The sequence below is a fragment of the Danio rerio genome, chromosome 18, assembly GCF_049306965.1.
Source record: "Danio rerio strain Tuebingen ecotype United States chromosome 18, GRCz12tu, whole genome shotgun sequence".
NCBI lineage: Eukaryota > Metazoa > Chordata > Actinopteri > Cypriniformes > Danionidae > Danio > Danio rerio.
In genome coordinates, this window is record NC_133193.1 from 53,013,883 (window position 1) to 53,030,078 (window position 16,196).

Sequence of the window (16,196 nt, forward strand, 5' to 3'; positions counted from 1 at the left end):
GTCAAATTTTTTAATTAATTAGTTGTAGCAATTGTACAGTTGCTACGGTAACACAAAAAACTATAGTAATTGATCTGTTGTGATGATTCTACAGTTGCTATGGTAACAACAACAATTAATTTTTTGTAGCAATTCTATGGTTGCTATGGTAACACAACAACTATAGTAATTTAACTGTTGTGGCAATTCTACAGTTGCTATGGTGATACAACAAGTACAGTAATTGATCAGTTGGGATGTTTTTCCAGTTGCCATGGCAACATGACGACTTCAGTAATTGATCTGTTGTGGTGATTCTGCAGTTGCTATGGTAACATGACAACTACAGTAATTGATCTGTTGTGGTTATTCTACAGTTGCTATGGTAACACGACAACTACAGTAATTGATCTATTGTGGTAATTCTACAGTTGCTATAGTAACACAACAACTACAGTAATTGATCTGCTGTGGTGATTCTACAGTTGCTATAGTAACACAACAACTACAATGGTCGATCTGTTGTGGTGATTCTACAGTTGCTATGGTAACATGACGACTACAGTAATTGATCTATTGGGGTGATTCTACAGTTGCTATGGTAACATGACAACTACAGTAATTGATCTATTGTGGTGATTCTACAGTTGCTATAGTAACACAACAACTACAATGGTCGATCTGTTGTGGTGATTCTACAGTTGCTATGGTAATCATAATGTAATCAAATGACCCAATACTGTAGTTTTATATTATACTACAATATTCCACAGTTTAATGTAGTAAAAACTAAATGATCTTACAGTATCTATAACAGTTTATCAGTTAATACTACAGTACGCTGTATAGCATTCATTAACAGAAATGTGTGTAAATAATATAATATACATCATAATAGAATTGACTAACAGCACTGTGGTATTTATATTAAACTATGGCACTTTTTAAATGTGGGTGGTGTGGATAATATGTTTTGAGTGCACTAAAGTGTGTGTTTGCTTTGCTGTGGGGCAAATCGAATCATCTTTAGAGCATAAAACTGGTGTGTTTTACTTCAGTTTTTCAGCTGGATCCTGATCTCCGTGTGAGGTCTGCATGCATATACAGTAGATTAGACTAAACACTGGTAGTATCTGCTGCTCTTAATGTAGTCCATGAAATGTTAGATTTATCTGTATCTCACTGGGGGTTCTGCCAATAACACTTCTAGCAGGCGTGTTTGTAGCTCAGCTGAGATCCAGAAGGATGTTTCGTGTTGCTAAATGAATGTGCTTTGCTGACCCCATCCGTTTTCTGCCAGAGCGCTGGACCTGAGCCTGCCGTATGTGCTTACAATGAAACCCAAACCATTCATCAAGGCAGCTCATGGCTTTCTCAAGGTTGATCAAGCTCTGCGTGGAGTCACGGAAGCTGTAACCTTGGTTTGGGTTCATTAGACCGAGAATATTAAAGATGAAGCAGAACAAGAGGAGACTCTCCTTAAAATTATACTATTAGCACTCAAGACCTCTACTGCAATCAAACACAAGTATATAGGAATATAACAGAAATATAAGGAGAAATTTTTTACTATATATATATATATATATTCTCATTATCTCCGAGTTTTTCTCTCTGAGTTTTTAAAGTTGTTGCAAATTTATTAAAAATAAAAAGCTGATAAATCAGATGTACACCAGTATTCACAGCCTTCGCTCAATACTTTGTTGATGCACCTTTGGCAGCGATTACATCCTAAAGTCTTCTTGAATATGATGTCACAAGCTCTGCACACCTGTCTTTGGTAATTTCTGCCCATTCCTTTTTTGCAGGACCTCTCAAAGTCTATCAGGTTTGATGGGAAGCGACAGTGTACAGCAATTTTCCGATCTCTCCAGAGATGTTCAATAGGATTTGGGTCTGGACTCTGGCTGGGCCACTCAAGGACATTCACCAAGTTGTTGTGAAGCTGCTCCATTGAGGATGTCTCTGTACATCGCTGCATTCATCTTTCCCTCTATCCTGACTCGTCTTCCAGTTCCTGCTGCTGAAACACATCCCCACAGCATGATGCCAACACCACCATGCTGCACTGTAGGGATGCTGTTAGCCTGCTGATGAGCGCTGCCTGCTGTTCTCCAAGCGTAACGCCTGGCGTTCACTCCAAACAGTTCAGTTTGAGTCTCATCAGAGCAGAGAGTTTAGTTTCTGATGCTCTGAGAGTCCTTCAGATGGCAAACTCCAGGCGGGGAGTGTCTTCCGTCTGCCCGCTCTACCATACAGATGCCTGATTGGTGGATTGCTGCACAGATGGTTGTCCTTCTGTAAGCTTCTCCTCTCTCCACAGAAGAGCGCTGGAGCTCAGACAGAGTGACTATCGGGTTATTGATCACCTCCCTGACTGAGGCCCTTCTCCCCCGATCACTCAGCTTAGATGGCCGGCCAGCTCTAGGAAGAGTCCTGGTGGTTAAACATCTTCCACTTATGGATGATGGAGGACGCTGTGCTCATTGGTACTTTCAGAGCAGCAGAAATGTTTCTGTAACAGCCTTGCCTGAGAGGTCTACAGACAGTTCCTTTGTCTTCATGCTTGGTTTGTGCTTTGACATGCACTGTCAACCCTGGGCTCTTATATAGACAGGTGTAGCCTTTTCAGATCATGTCCATCAGCTGAATTGAGCACAGGTGAACTCCAGTGAAGCTGCTGAAACATCTCCAGAATGATCACTGGAAACAGAATGTACCTGATCTCCATTTAGAAAGCCTGTAAATATTATTTTAATTTAATTTTTTTAGCTTTTTCATTTTTAATAAATCTGCAACAGTTTCAGAAACTATTTTCTCACATTGTCATTATGGGGGATTGTGTGTAGAATGTTGAGGAAATCAATCAATTTAATTCATATTGGAATAAGACTGTACAATAAACAAATGTGAAAACAGTGAAGCGCTATCAATACTTTCCGGATCCACTATACTATACTACCACTGGTGGTGGATGAGGAGATCCCCATCAAATAAAATGTAATTAAATTTAATTTAAATTGAAATGAATAGTAATGAATAATGAATTGCATTAAAATTAAACCTTTACATTCCACAAAGGGTTGTTTATAATGGAAGATAGATCTTAAGATTATTAAAATGTTTCCCAGAAAAGTCGTTTTCCCAAAAAAGCTTCTTTAGGGATCTTAGTTCCTTGTTCTTTCATGGCAGCAGTGCAAAACGCTGCATTAAAGAGTGTGTTCAGTAGTTAAATGTGATTTGTAGGCTTGTGAAGATTACAAGTGCTGATCCACACACAGAAATACACACTCAGCACAATATATTGACCCATACGGGCTGCTCGTCCTCTAGCAAACACCCATGAGTCTGTGTGTGTGAGTGTGTGTCCACCTGCTGATCTAACATCACGTTTATGCTCTGCTTTACGACTACATGGTGCTCGTACTGCTAAAATCTCAGCAGGCCACACACCAGCAGGCAGTCGCGCCATCAGTCAAGCCCAGATCGATGACCTCGGGCTGGCCTGCGGGAGAGAGAGTGAACCCCGTCCTGATGGAGGTCACTGGATGGAGGCCCGGATCTGATAATCAGCAGGGCTGTTCACGTCGGTCAGGAACACGATAAAAGGTCGATCGAATGTAGAACATAGAACATTAATAATCTCCAACATGGACAGCTGGCTGTTAAAGGGACAGCTTACTCTGAAATGAACATTTCCTGGGTAACACTTTAGTTTAAAGTCCAATTCTAACTATTAACTACACTGAAAAAAAATTATTCATTGAGTTTACAAATTTATTTTAAGGTAAGAGGTTACAAACAATTCAACCCAGGTTTATTATTGACATGTACCCCTTTATACATTTCTGGAGAGCGCGAAATATGTCCCAGGAGGTATGTGTTTTTGCAGTTTTTGTTTTTGCAAATGCCCCAGAGGGCGCTGTGTATGCTTTTTCAGATCTCAAATTTCTCTCAAAGTGTCATTCGCACCTGCTGTTCTCGAGTAAATCCACCAGAGGCCGCTGTCAACTGACTGACTGACTGACTAACCAACCGATACCCACCCATCGACTGACTGACCGACCGATTCCCACCCACTTTCCTAAACCCAACCGATAGTGTTTTCAAAAGCGATCCAGAAAAGTAAAGCCCTCGCCTGACTTTTACCATGTTTTCAGATTTTACCACATTCTGACTTTGTTATTTACTTGTTTATTTTATTTTTGTCACGGTTGTCAGGTGCATGTCTATTCATGTGTGTTGTTGTGACGTGGGTTTGTGTTGTAGCCTTCCATGTGCTTTGTTGCACGTTTTGTTTATACCACTATTTCAACTGATGGCACTTTGCTCACCTATATAAGAGCAGAAAGCCAGGACATCATTGTCAGTTCATTGCACTGTTGAATGATCTCTCTGTGTCTGGTCAGGATCTGCTTGGGCTGGCGTCCTTGATGTCTTCTTGTGATTCCTAATTCTACGACTATCTTCCATGCTGCTATCCGCACTGTTAGCATTGGTGTTGGACTCTTTATTGTTAATAAGCTTTTACTTGCACTTGGATCTACACTCGAAAATAATATTTTTTTTACTTGTTTAAACTACTTATTTAGAATAAGCTGAAACAACACAATTCTGGAGATTTCATTGGGACAACTTAGTTTTTTATGTTCAATCCACATGATTGTGATAAACATGTTAAGTTAACTTAATGGATTTGTGTTGGGCTGCTTTTTTGACAGTGTATTTGACTTTGTATCATTACCATAATATCATAACTTTTTTCTTTTGTTTTTGTTTTACTTGGTTTCTGGAACCGTTCTTCATGAACGCAGTCTTACTGTTGCGTAGCGTTTGTTTTAAAGATGAAATGCTGTCATGCGCACTTCTGGCTACATAATTCACAATCTCCAGAAATGTATACAGGGCTGCACTTTCAGAATGAGCCTATGTTGAAACTACTTAATTAAAATTAGCTCAATTCAATTTTTGGGAAAGCTTAATTGTTTCAGTGAATAAAAAAATAAATAAATAAATAAAAAATAAACAAAAATAAATTAAAAATAAATTAAATGAAATAAAATTAAAAAATGTAAGTAAATAAAAAATTAAAATTAAATTAAATTAAATAAAACTAAATTAAATTAAATTAAAATTTTAATTAAAAATTAAATAAAATAAAATTATTAAATTAAATTAAGGCAATACTGTGGCTCAGTGGTCAGCACTGTGGCCTCACAGCAAGAAGGTCGCTGGTTTGAGTCCCGGCTGGGTCAGTTGGTGTTTCTGTGTGGAGTTTGCATGTTAGCAGAGTATCTGCTGCTAATGCTTCTGTACTAGCCGAATAATTGGCAGTTCATTCCGCTGTGGCGACCACTGATAAAAAAGGGACTGAGCTGAGGGAAAATGAATAAATGAATGAATGAAATAAAAAAGCACTTATAAAGGCATTTCTAACAATGAAAATCAGCTTGCCCTGTCAACTCCTGAAACTGAAAAGTGACGAATCTTCAGCCAGTAAAATCCCAGTGATTATAACGTGTATTTGCCATGACATGGGTGTTCGTAGACTCATTCCAGACGTCATTGGCAAAATTCACCTCATAAATCAAATACTTAAGAGAAGGACAGATTTTCCTCAAGGGCGACGCACACAGCCACACTGTCAGAATCAATCTTTACTAATGACGCGGCGTCTGAAACGTGGCTTTCAGGACTCGCTGATAAATGCTTTAAACACGACCAAGAGAAGTTTATTCTTCTGAGTCTGAAGTTTCCTGAAGAGCTCATGAGTCATGAGACGCTGCACAACACACTTTCACTGTGAAAAGGTGAGTCATGTGAGAAATAACACGTATGAGGATACAGCATACTATAAAGTCCTCACTATAACTGTGTATCAGTACGGTACTTGTTTATATTACTGTATTTACATTATACTACGGTACTGTTTATATTACATGTCTTAAAAATTATTTTATGTATTTCCATCATATGTTATTTCAACATAGGCTCATTCTGAAAACTGTACACATTTCTGGAGATTGTGAAATATGTAGCCAAAGGAATATATGGCTTACCTCCGTGTGGATAGCTTTCCCACTGTTACCTGTTTGTCTAGTGGCTCCCCACGTAGAACAGTTCCAGAAAGCAGCAAGGACAAAAAACTAAAGACAAAAAATTAAATAAACAAGTAAATAACAGGGTGAGAATCTGAAAACGTGGTAAAAATCAGGCGAGGGCTTTTCTTTTTCTGGATTGCTTTTGAAAACACAGTCAGTTGGGTTAAGGCATGGGTCATCAATCTCTGTCCTGGAGGGCCAGTGTCTCTGCAGGGTTTATCTCCAACTTCCTCAACACACCTGCCTGGATGTTTCAAGTATACCTAGTGAGACCTTGATTAGCTTGTTCAGGTGTGTTTGATTAGGGTTGGAGCTAAAATCTGCTGGACACCGGCCCTCCAGGAACAAGTTTGGTGACCCCTTGGTTAAGGGAAGGAGGAGGGTCAGTCAGTCAGTATACAGCGGCCTCTGGTGGATTTACATGAGAACAGCAGGTGCGAATTGCACTCGGAGAGAAATCTGAGATCTGAAAAAGCATACACAGCGCCCTCTGGTGTATTCACACAAAAAAAGCCAGAAAAAAAAAGTAGCTCCTGGGACTTATATGGCGCTCTTCAGGAATGTACATAGGGGCATTTCAGATCAGAATGAGCCTGGGTTGTGTTATTTTAAAGAAAATATCATTAATTTAATATTGATCTATCATAAACAATATTTTCAAATTAATGAGAGAATAATAATGACATGGCTCAATGCCTTCCGGAGTTTCCAGCCAAAAGAAGTGACCATGACACACACACAGACACATGCTGTTAGAAAACGTATCGCGATTGATTGCATCAAAAAAAAAAGCTTGCATTAACATAGATTACATATGTATAGTGTGCATATTTATTTTATATATACACATAAATATAAACTTACATGTATATATTTGAGAAAAATGTTTTTGCAAATACAAACTTTTATTTTCGATTAATTGTTTGACTACTTATATCTATATATTTATATACATTTGAAGTCAAAATTATCCTGATTTTTTTTCCTTTTCCAAATATTTCCCAAATTATGTTTAACAGATTGAGGAATTGTTCACAGTATTTACTATAATATATTTCTTCTAGAGAAAGTCTTATTCGTTTTATTTCGGCTAGAATAAAGCAGTTTTTAAACCCATCATAAGGTCAATATTATTAGCCCCCTTAAGCAATATTAGTGTTGGATTGTCTCCAGAACACATATATATATATATATATATATATATATATATATATATATATATATATATATATATATATATATATATATACATACATACATATATATATATATATACATACATACATACATATATATATATATATATATATATATATATATATATATATATATATATATATATATATATATATATATATATATAYATATATATATATATATATATATATATATATATATATATATATATATATATATATATATATATACTCAGAATTATTAGCCCCTCTGAATTATTAGCGCCCCTGTTTATTTTTTCCCCTAATTTCTGTTTTGTTCTTGGAAGATTGTTTCAGCACATTTCTAAGCATAATAGTTTTAATAACTGATTTCTAACAGCTGATTTATTTTCTGTTTGTCATGATGACAGTAAATAATATTTTACTAGATATTTTTCAAGACACTTCTATACAGCTTAAAGTGACATTAAAAGGCTTAACTAGGTTAATAAGGTGAACTAGGCAGGTTAGGGTAATTAGGCAAGTTATTCTATAATGATGATTGCTTCTGTAGACTATCGAAAAAAAATTAGCTTAAAGGGGCTAATAATTTTGTCCCAAAAATGGTTTGTTTTTTTAAATAATAACTGCTTTTATTCTAGCCGAAATAAAACAAATAAGACTTTCTCCAGAAGAAAAAATATTATCAGACATACTGTGAAAATTTCATTGCTCTGTTAAAAATAATTTGGGAAATATTTAAAAAAGAATATAAAAATCAAATGGGGGCTAATAACTCTGACTTCAACTATATATATATATATATATATATATATATATATATATATATATATATATATATATATATATATATATATATATATATATATATATATATATAGTTGCAGTCATATATAAAGCACATTTGCAATATGAACATTTCTCCACACCGTCCGGATGCAGGAGTCTCTGAGTGGTGAGATAAGCGTTTAATTAAAGCCTGTTCTGATCTGAATCCACCCCCACCAGCAAAAGCAGAACCAGCAGGTGTTTCCTCCTCCTTCAGAGCATGTTTTTGTACTCCAGAATCAAGAAAACGTCCATCGCCACCATCTGCAGCTCAGATCCACAATACCGCAAGATTGCCAGCGAGATCAGCTCCTTTATTCACACCGGCGTGACAACAGCAATCAAACCGACTCGTCACTTTAATCCAAATATAAGGCAATTTGTTGGTAGGCTGATCAGCTGGACTGGAGGTTTGTATCCTGCCAACAAAACAAAGCTTATAATGAACTCTGAGTGTCATAATGTCACGGCTGATTGCTGTTGATGCCACACGCCCTTCAGGATAAATGACAGAAACATGGCTGTACGATGAGAAGGACTTGATGAGGGGTTTCACAGTCCCGCAGCGCACATTAGATGGAGAAACTGCCAACAGAACCAACTCTTGCTCCCGTTCTCTTTATGCCCTTGGAGAAAGTAAACCACAGCTGATTGTTCAAGTTAATAAATGGATCCAACAGTTGCGTTCATTTGCATAATTACTTTAAGAACTGGCAAATGATCAAACAATGCAGCCATATTAATTATTCCTATATGATTATTATTAAAGAACTGTTCACTATTCATGTGCCAGTGCTTACTGGAGGAACAAACAGCAATAGGCTGAATGTGTATACTTCCATATTCAATACAGTAGTAGGCAAGAATATGTATATGTGTATGTATAGAAGATAATATGTGAGTATTTATTGAGCAGTATATAAAGAGAAATGTTCTGGACGAAGAATCATAGACCTACAGCCAATCAAAAGACGGGAAGCAGGGTAGGGGAACATACAGGGGGAGGAGATATAGACCTACAGCCAATCAAAAGACGGGAAGCAGGGTAGGGGAACATACAGGGGGAGGAGATATAGACCTACAGCCAATCAAAAGACGGGAAGCTGGGCAGGGGAACATACAGGGGGAGGAGATATAGACCTACAGCCAATCAAAAGACGGGAAGCAGGGCAGGGGAACATACAGGGGAGGAGATATAGACCTACAGCCAATCAAAAGACGGGAAGCAGGGTAGGGGAACATACAGGGGAGGAGATAGAGACCTACAGCCAATCAAAAGACGGGAAGCAGGGCAGGGGAACATACAGGGGAGGAGATATAGACCTACAGCCAATCAAAAGACGGGAAGCAGGGTAGGGGAACATACAGGGGAGGAGATAGAGACCTACAGCCAATCAAAAGACGGAAAGCAGGGCAGGGGAACATACAGGGGAGGAGATATAGACCTACAGCCAATCAAAAGACGGGAAGCAGGGTAGGGGAACATACAGGGGAGGAGATATAGACCCACAGCCAATGAGAAGGTGAGAATTGGGGAAAGATATTATTCAGGAGGAGGAGTCATAGACCTACAGCCAATGAGAGAGCAGGGTACAGGCCAAGGGGTAGTTAAATGAAGGAGTCATAGACCTACAGTGAATGAGAAAGCAAGACACAGGGCAAGAGAAAGTTTAGGGGGAGGATTCATATATCTACACCCAATAAGAGAGCAGGATACAGGACAAGGGAACAGTATGAGGGAGGAGACATATATCTACAGCCAATAGGAAAGTGAGACAAAGAGAAAAGGAATGTCAAAGGGGAGGAGTTATAAACTTACAGCCAATAAGAAAGTGAGATAAAAGGGAAACTAATAGCTTGGGAGGAGGAGTCATAGACCTGCGGCCAATAAGTGAGCAGGATACGGGGCAAAGGAATCTTTAGGGGGAGGAGTCATATATCTACAGCCAATAAGAGAGCATTATATAGGGCTAGAGAACGTTCAGGGGGAGAAGTTATAAACTTACAGCCAATGAGAGAGCAGTTTAAAAACAAACAGAAAGTTTCGGGGGAGGAGTCATAGACAGACAGCCAATGAGAGAGCAGGAGAATCTTTAAATGGAGGAGTCATAGATCTACAGCCAATGAGAGAGCAGAATACAGGGCATTGAATGGTTATGGGGAGGAGTCATAGACCTATAGCCAATAAGAGAGCAGGATACAGGGCAAGGGTAGGTCAGAAGGAGTCATAGACCTATAGCCAATGAGAGAACAGAATATACGGCAATACAAGAAATTGAAAGCTTAGGGGGAGGAGTCATAGACCTAGCCAATGAGTAAGCAGAATATACGGCAAGGTAATCATTAGAGGGAGGAGTCTTATGTCTACAGCTAATTAGAGAGCAGGATACAGGGCAAGGGAAAGTTTAGGGGGAGGGGTCATAGATCTACAGCCAATAAGAGAGCAGGATACAAGGCAAGAGAAAGTTTAGGGGGAGGGGTCATATATCTACAGCCAATAAGAAAGTGAGATAAAGAGGAACTAATGGTTCAGGAGGAGTCATAGACCTATAGCCAATGAGAGAGCAGGATACAAGACAATTGAAAGTTTAGGGGAGGAGTTATAGACCTACAGCTAATGAGAGAGCTAAATGCAGGACAAGGAAAAGTTAAGGGGGAGGAGTCATAGTCCTACAGCCAATGAGAATATGAAGTATAGGGCTAAGGAAAGTGCAGATGGGGGAGTTATAGACCTGAAGGTCAATGAGAGACAACAGAATATTTGGCAGAGGAACGTTTGAGGCCAGAGTTGACAGAACTGATCACTTTTCATATGTTTTCGGCTGTGAACGAGTATTTCCAGCCGAGCTGAGATGTGGGCGGCCATGCAGAAACCCGACAACTTGTTCAGTGTGCTCCCTGCAGTATAAGAAGCGTATTGTGAGTCCAGGCTGAAATATAAATGGTCAGCTGGCCTGTGGTCTCCTGAAATGCTCTGCTGTTGGTGTGTTGTCAGTGTTCAGGAGTAAGAGCTGAATGTGTGAGCTACGTGCGTTAAAATAGCCTGTAATTGGATTCTGAAATGCAGAGTATGAACATGAAGAGTATTAATTGGAAATCTTTCCCCGGTCTGTGGCGGAGCTGGCTTTCTAAACGAGGATCATCCTTCAGTTTGTTCAGGTTCAAGGTGCGAGGTGAAAATATCATGCTTTTATTTTATTTGACGCTGGCAGATGATTGAGAGACTGCATGTGCAAGAGCACACACACTGGAAACAATGCTCCGTTCACATGTTTTAAGGTAAGTGCTGGCAAGCAATTGATTAGGCTGAATGTAAACAAACACATAAAATTAAGCAATGTTCAACTTAATTTGTTTGATTAAATTCAGCCCACATACAGTTGATGTCAGGATAATTATCCCTCCTGTTTCTCCACAGTTTCTGTTTAATGGTGCAGTAGGTGATCGTCTCCAGAAGCATTTGTTGTTGTGCTAATTGAAAGTCTCTTCACAGTCGAATAGTAATGATTAAAGTAAATGATCTAAATATGTTCATATGTATTTTTATGTAAGGCATAAAACTAAAAAATTTTCATCCAATTAAATAGAGTCAGGCCGACATCTCCCAGAATTCCGATAAGTAGCCCAATCTGTCTGTCAACAACTGAGCAGCCGTATGCACGCAGCTCCGCCGACCGCCGCGCGAGAGAGAGCAAGAGTAAAAACCTGCTGAATCAAAACTTTTTAAAAACCTAAATCAATATTGGGAGTTACCTTTGCACACTGGAGAAAGCATGGCACAATAGCTGAAAGATTTCTCTCAGGTAATGCTCTGTTTTAAAACGGTTTTAGCTTCACGCAGAGCTGATGTAGCGTTAAATGTTGCTGTCCCCACCAATGTCCACCAATTACTGAACTGTTTAATCAATTAATGTCTTTCTTTTCTTGATTTACAAAAGCCGTCCAGAAAAAGAAAAGCCCTCGTCTGATTTTGACCACGTTTTCGGATTTTCCCACATTCTCACCCTGTTATGAACTTGGATATTTTTTGGATTCTGCTTTTGTCTTAGCTGATTTCTGGAACCGCTCTTCCCCAGACTCGAACCCTATTGTCGTTGTCAGCTCCTCTCTGCATCTCAAGTCCGCCAACGTACACAATGAGCTAACTGGACAGACTGGTTGCAGTGGGAAAGCCCTCCAAATGGAGGTAAGCGATCAGCTCTTAAGCACGAAGAATTAGCGTCATACTGCACTGTAGCATTCGCTTAAAAAAAGAAATGCAGCCATACGCACCTCCGGCTACATAATTCGCGGCCTCCAGAAACGTCTGCGGGGTTACATTTTCAGAATGAGCCTGGGTTGGTTTGTTCTGGAGACAATCTAAAACAAATAGTGCTGAGGGGGGCTAATAATAATGACCTTATAATTGCTTAAAAAATAAGAACTGCTTTTATTCTGGGTGAAATAAAACAAATAAGACTTCCCCCGGGAGAAAAACTATTAGAGGAAATACTGTGAAAGATTCCTGAATCTGTTCAACATCATTTGGGAAATATTTGACAAAGAAAAGAAACTACATTCATTTTCTTGTCGGCTTAATCCCTTTATTTATCCAGGGTCACCACAGCGGAATGAACCGCCAACTTATCCAGCAAGTTTTTACGCAGCAGATGCCCTTCCAGCCGCAACCCATCTCTGGGAAACATCCACACACACACACACACTCATACACTACGGACAATTTAGCTCCACACAGAAACGCCAACTGAGCCGAGGTTCGAACCAGCGACCCAGCGACCTTCTTGCTGTGAGGCGACAGCACTACCTACTGCGCCACTGCTTTGCCAAAAAGAAACTACAGGAGGGTGAATAATTCTTTTAGTGTAAATTGTGTGCAACCACTTACCTTTAAAAAAATGAGTAAATCCAATGAATGATTAATTTTTCAGTGCACGCAAAGCCAGTCTAGCACTTAATATCATCTGAGCAGGAGAGTAAATGAACATATAGTGAGAATCTTCCTCTTGTCATCCTGGCAGATGTGCACATCTTCACTGCTAGCCAAATTCAGCTGAGGACATGTTTAGGCTCGACTCCAAATGCCTTCACACCAAACAGCAGATAATCCTTTTTTCCAAATGTCGAAATGACTATAAGATGACTTCCTGCCTCCCGGCAGTCACCTGTCTCACAACACACACATCATATCCTAATAACATAATAATGGTGTTTATCTAGAAAAAAGAAGGAGCAGGATATACTGAACCACTGCAAAGCCTCTTTTAAGATAAGCCAGTTCACTCGGCGGTCATGAAGTGCAACTCCTGCTGGAGAAACATCTTGCAAACTAGTCAAGATTACATTTCATATACTATATTCTTCAAAGGTAAACTAAATGAAAATAATGAATATTTTCTTGACATCTCACTAAAATAAAATACATTCTGACATTAAAAAAAGAACATTTTATTTAAACCTAAATGTTCTGTTGCTGTCAGAGTAAATCCTGCAACATCTTCTCAATGTATTTTAAATCGCTATAAGCTGATGATTTTTAAATAAATAAGCAATTCCCATTTACAAATCTGAAATATATGCAAATTACATAAAGGACATGCAAGTTCATGTCTGGGTTCCACGTATATAACACTACAGCATTGGGTGATTTGTTTATATTACTATAGTCGTTGAGTTGCCATAGCAACTGTAGAATCACCACAATGGATCAATTACTATAGTTGTTTAGTTACCATAGTAACTATAGTATAACCACAATAGATCAATTACTGTATGTGTGGTGTTACTATAGCAACTGTAGAATCACCACAGCAGATCAATTTTACTATCATTGTGTTACCATAGCAACTGCAGAATCGCCACAACAGATCAATTACTATAGTAGTTGAGTTGCCGTAGCAACTATAAAATCATCACAGCAGATCAATTACTATAGTTGTTGTGTTACCATAGCAACAGAAGAATCACCACAGCAGATCAATTACTATTGTCGTTGAGTTACCAAAGCAATTATAAAATCTCCACAACAGATCAATTACTATAGTCGTTGTGTTACCATGGCAACAGCAGAATTGCCACAACAGATCAATTACTATAGTTGTTGTGTTACCATAGCAACTGCAGAATCACCACAACAGATCAATTACTATAGTTGTTGAGTTGCCGTAGCAACTATAAAATCATTACAGCAGATCAATTACTATAGTTGTTGTGTTACCATAGCAACAGCAGAATCACCACAGCAGATCAATTACTATTGTCGTTGAGTTGCCATAGCAACTGTAGAATCACCACAGCAGATCAATTACTATAGTCGATGAGTTACCAAAGCAATTATAAAATCACCACAACAGATCAATTACTATAGTTGTTGTGTTACCATGGTAACTTTAGTATCACCACAACAGATTAACTCATGTAGCCTACTTTACTTTAGTACGGCTCGTAACATTACAGCATTCACTCTAAATTTCTATTGTATCTTTTTTTCATGAGGGGATGTGTCTAATTTACTCAAAATAAAAACATGTGACTTGCTCTGTGAACATGAAAACAGGATATCCATTCATTGCCATACTAAATCCAGCAGTTTGTCCAGTTTTCTAGCATAACCTGGACTAGGCGCGTGTTTGCATAAGCCCATGATGTGCAGGTATGTGTGGATGTAAAGGCTCAGTGAACCAGCGTGACCTCAGTGGAGATGTTTATGCTGCAGTGCAGAGCTCGGGCAGATGGCACTGAATGTATCTCTTACCTAGGGATCAATCCGTCGGCCTTCTGGGTCTTGTCCCACTTCTCTGATCCCTGCCCCGCCCGTAAACTCCAGCCTCTGCGCCTTTCTGTTCCACTGTGTTTTCTGTTTGAGTTTCACCATCTTCAGTTCACTTGAGCAGAATGCAGCGTTCATTTTAAAGACGAATTGCAGCCATACGTGCCCCTGGCTACATAATTCACGCTCGCCAGAAATGTATACGGGGTACATTTTCACAATGAGCCTGTGTTTTGTAGATATGAACTTTTATTCTGGTTGCGAGTGATCATTTGACAGCACTAATGTTTTAATCATATTCTGTGATTTGCAATGCTTCATGGGATTGTAGTTCTCTCTCTCATTTAAGCTGTTATGTGCATAGTCTCTAGGGTTGGGTACCAAAACCCGGTGCCATTATAGCACCGGTACACTTGCAACCGTTATGTACCGGACCAAACCAGCATATGAATTTCAGTGCCTAATTTCGCTGCCGCTGGTGCTGTAACAAGGACGTAAGAAGCATCAAGGGGTGCATCAAAGGCACACATAGGTACGCGTAGTCACACCATCTCTAAACATTTAATCCTAAACAACTTTGAGGAATACAGACAGCCGATGTCAGGCGTTTGTTCTTGTTGCTAAGGGAACGGACACACGCAACGCACGCAGTACAGCGCATTCGGTGAGCGAGAGCGACTCTCTTCAGACCAACACGCATGATATTTTACAAGCAAGTATTCTGACACAGCAACGTGAAGCAGATGCACATTCTCAGGTAGAAACCCGTCAAACTTAATGACACATTTGAGGACTCATGGAATCAGTTTAAAAGCAGAGCAATGCATTGTCTCTGAAAGCTTGCGACATCATCTGGCACTTTCAATGAGCACATACATGGACACCAATGCTCCGATTTTAAGAAATGACTGTGATTAGCCGAGAAGGTCATCACTTCACCCGCCGCTGTTTACAGAGTACAAACACAGAGGCGAGCGATCTGCTTGATGACTCGACTGATCTTCACGGCTGCTTCAAGCTCCAGTGTCCTCGAATCTGTGTTTGCACTGGGTGAAGAACGGTAAACTGATGAGCACTGGTGATTGTTATGGTAAAGCAGCGCTGTTTATGATCAAGCTCAGCGACGCTTGAATGTTAGCAGGAAATGGACGTTTTTAAAACTTCAGTACCGGGACAACACTATTACAGACAACACGAGGGTGTGCTGCAGAGGGCAGCAGTGTTGTATTGCTCACCAGGTTGCATAGGCTCAAGCAGGGAAGTGTACCCTCTGGTGCCATCAACTGAAGCCTAGGAGAACACTTGAGCATATTACTCTTACAGAGATTGCGATGTTGTTTG

General features: G+C 39.3%; 1 long non-coding RNA gene across 1 annotated transcript; it reads left to right on the top strand.

Moving 5' to 3' along the window:
- The first annotated feature begins 11,200 nt into the window (after positions 1 to 11,200).
- LOC141378692 (uncharacterized) lies at positions 11,201 to 14,635 on the top strand. The gene is made up of 3 exons (XR_012393903.1): positions 11,201 to 11,368; positions 12,139 to 12,275; positions 12,685 to 14,635. It is a non-coding gene; the product is annotated as an uncharacterized lncRNA (long non-coding RNA).
- Positions 14,636 to 16,196: the final 1,561 nt, after the last annotated feature.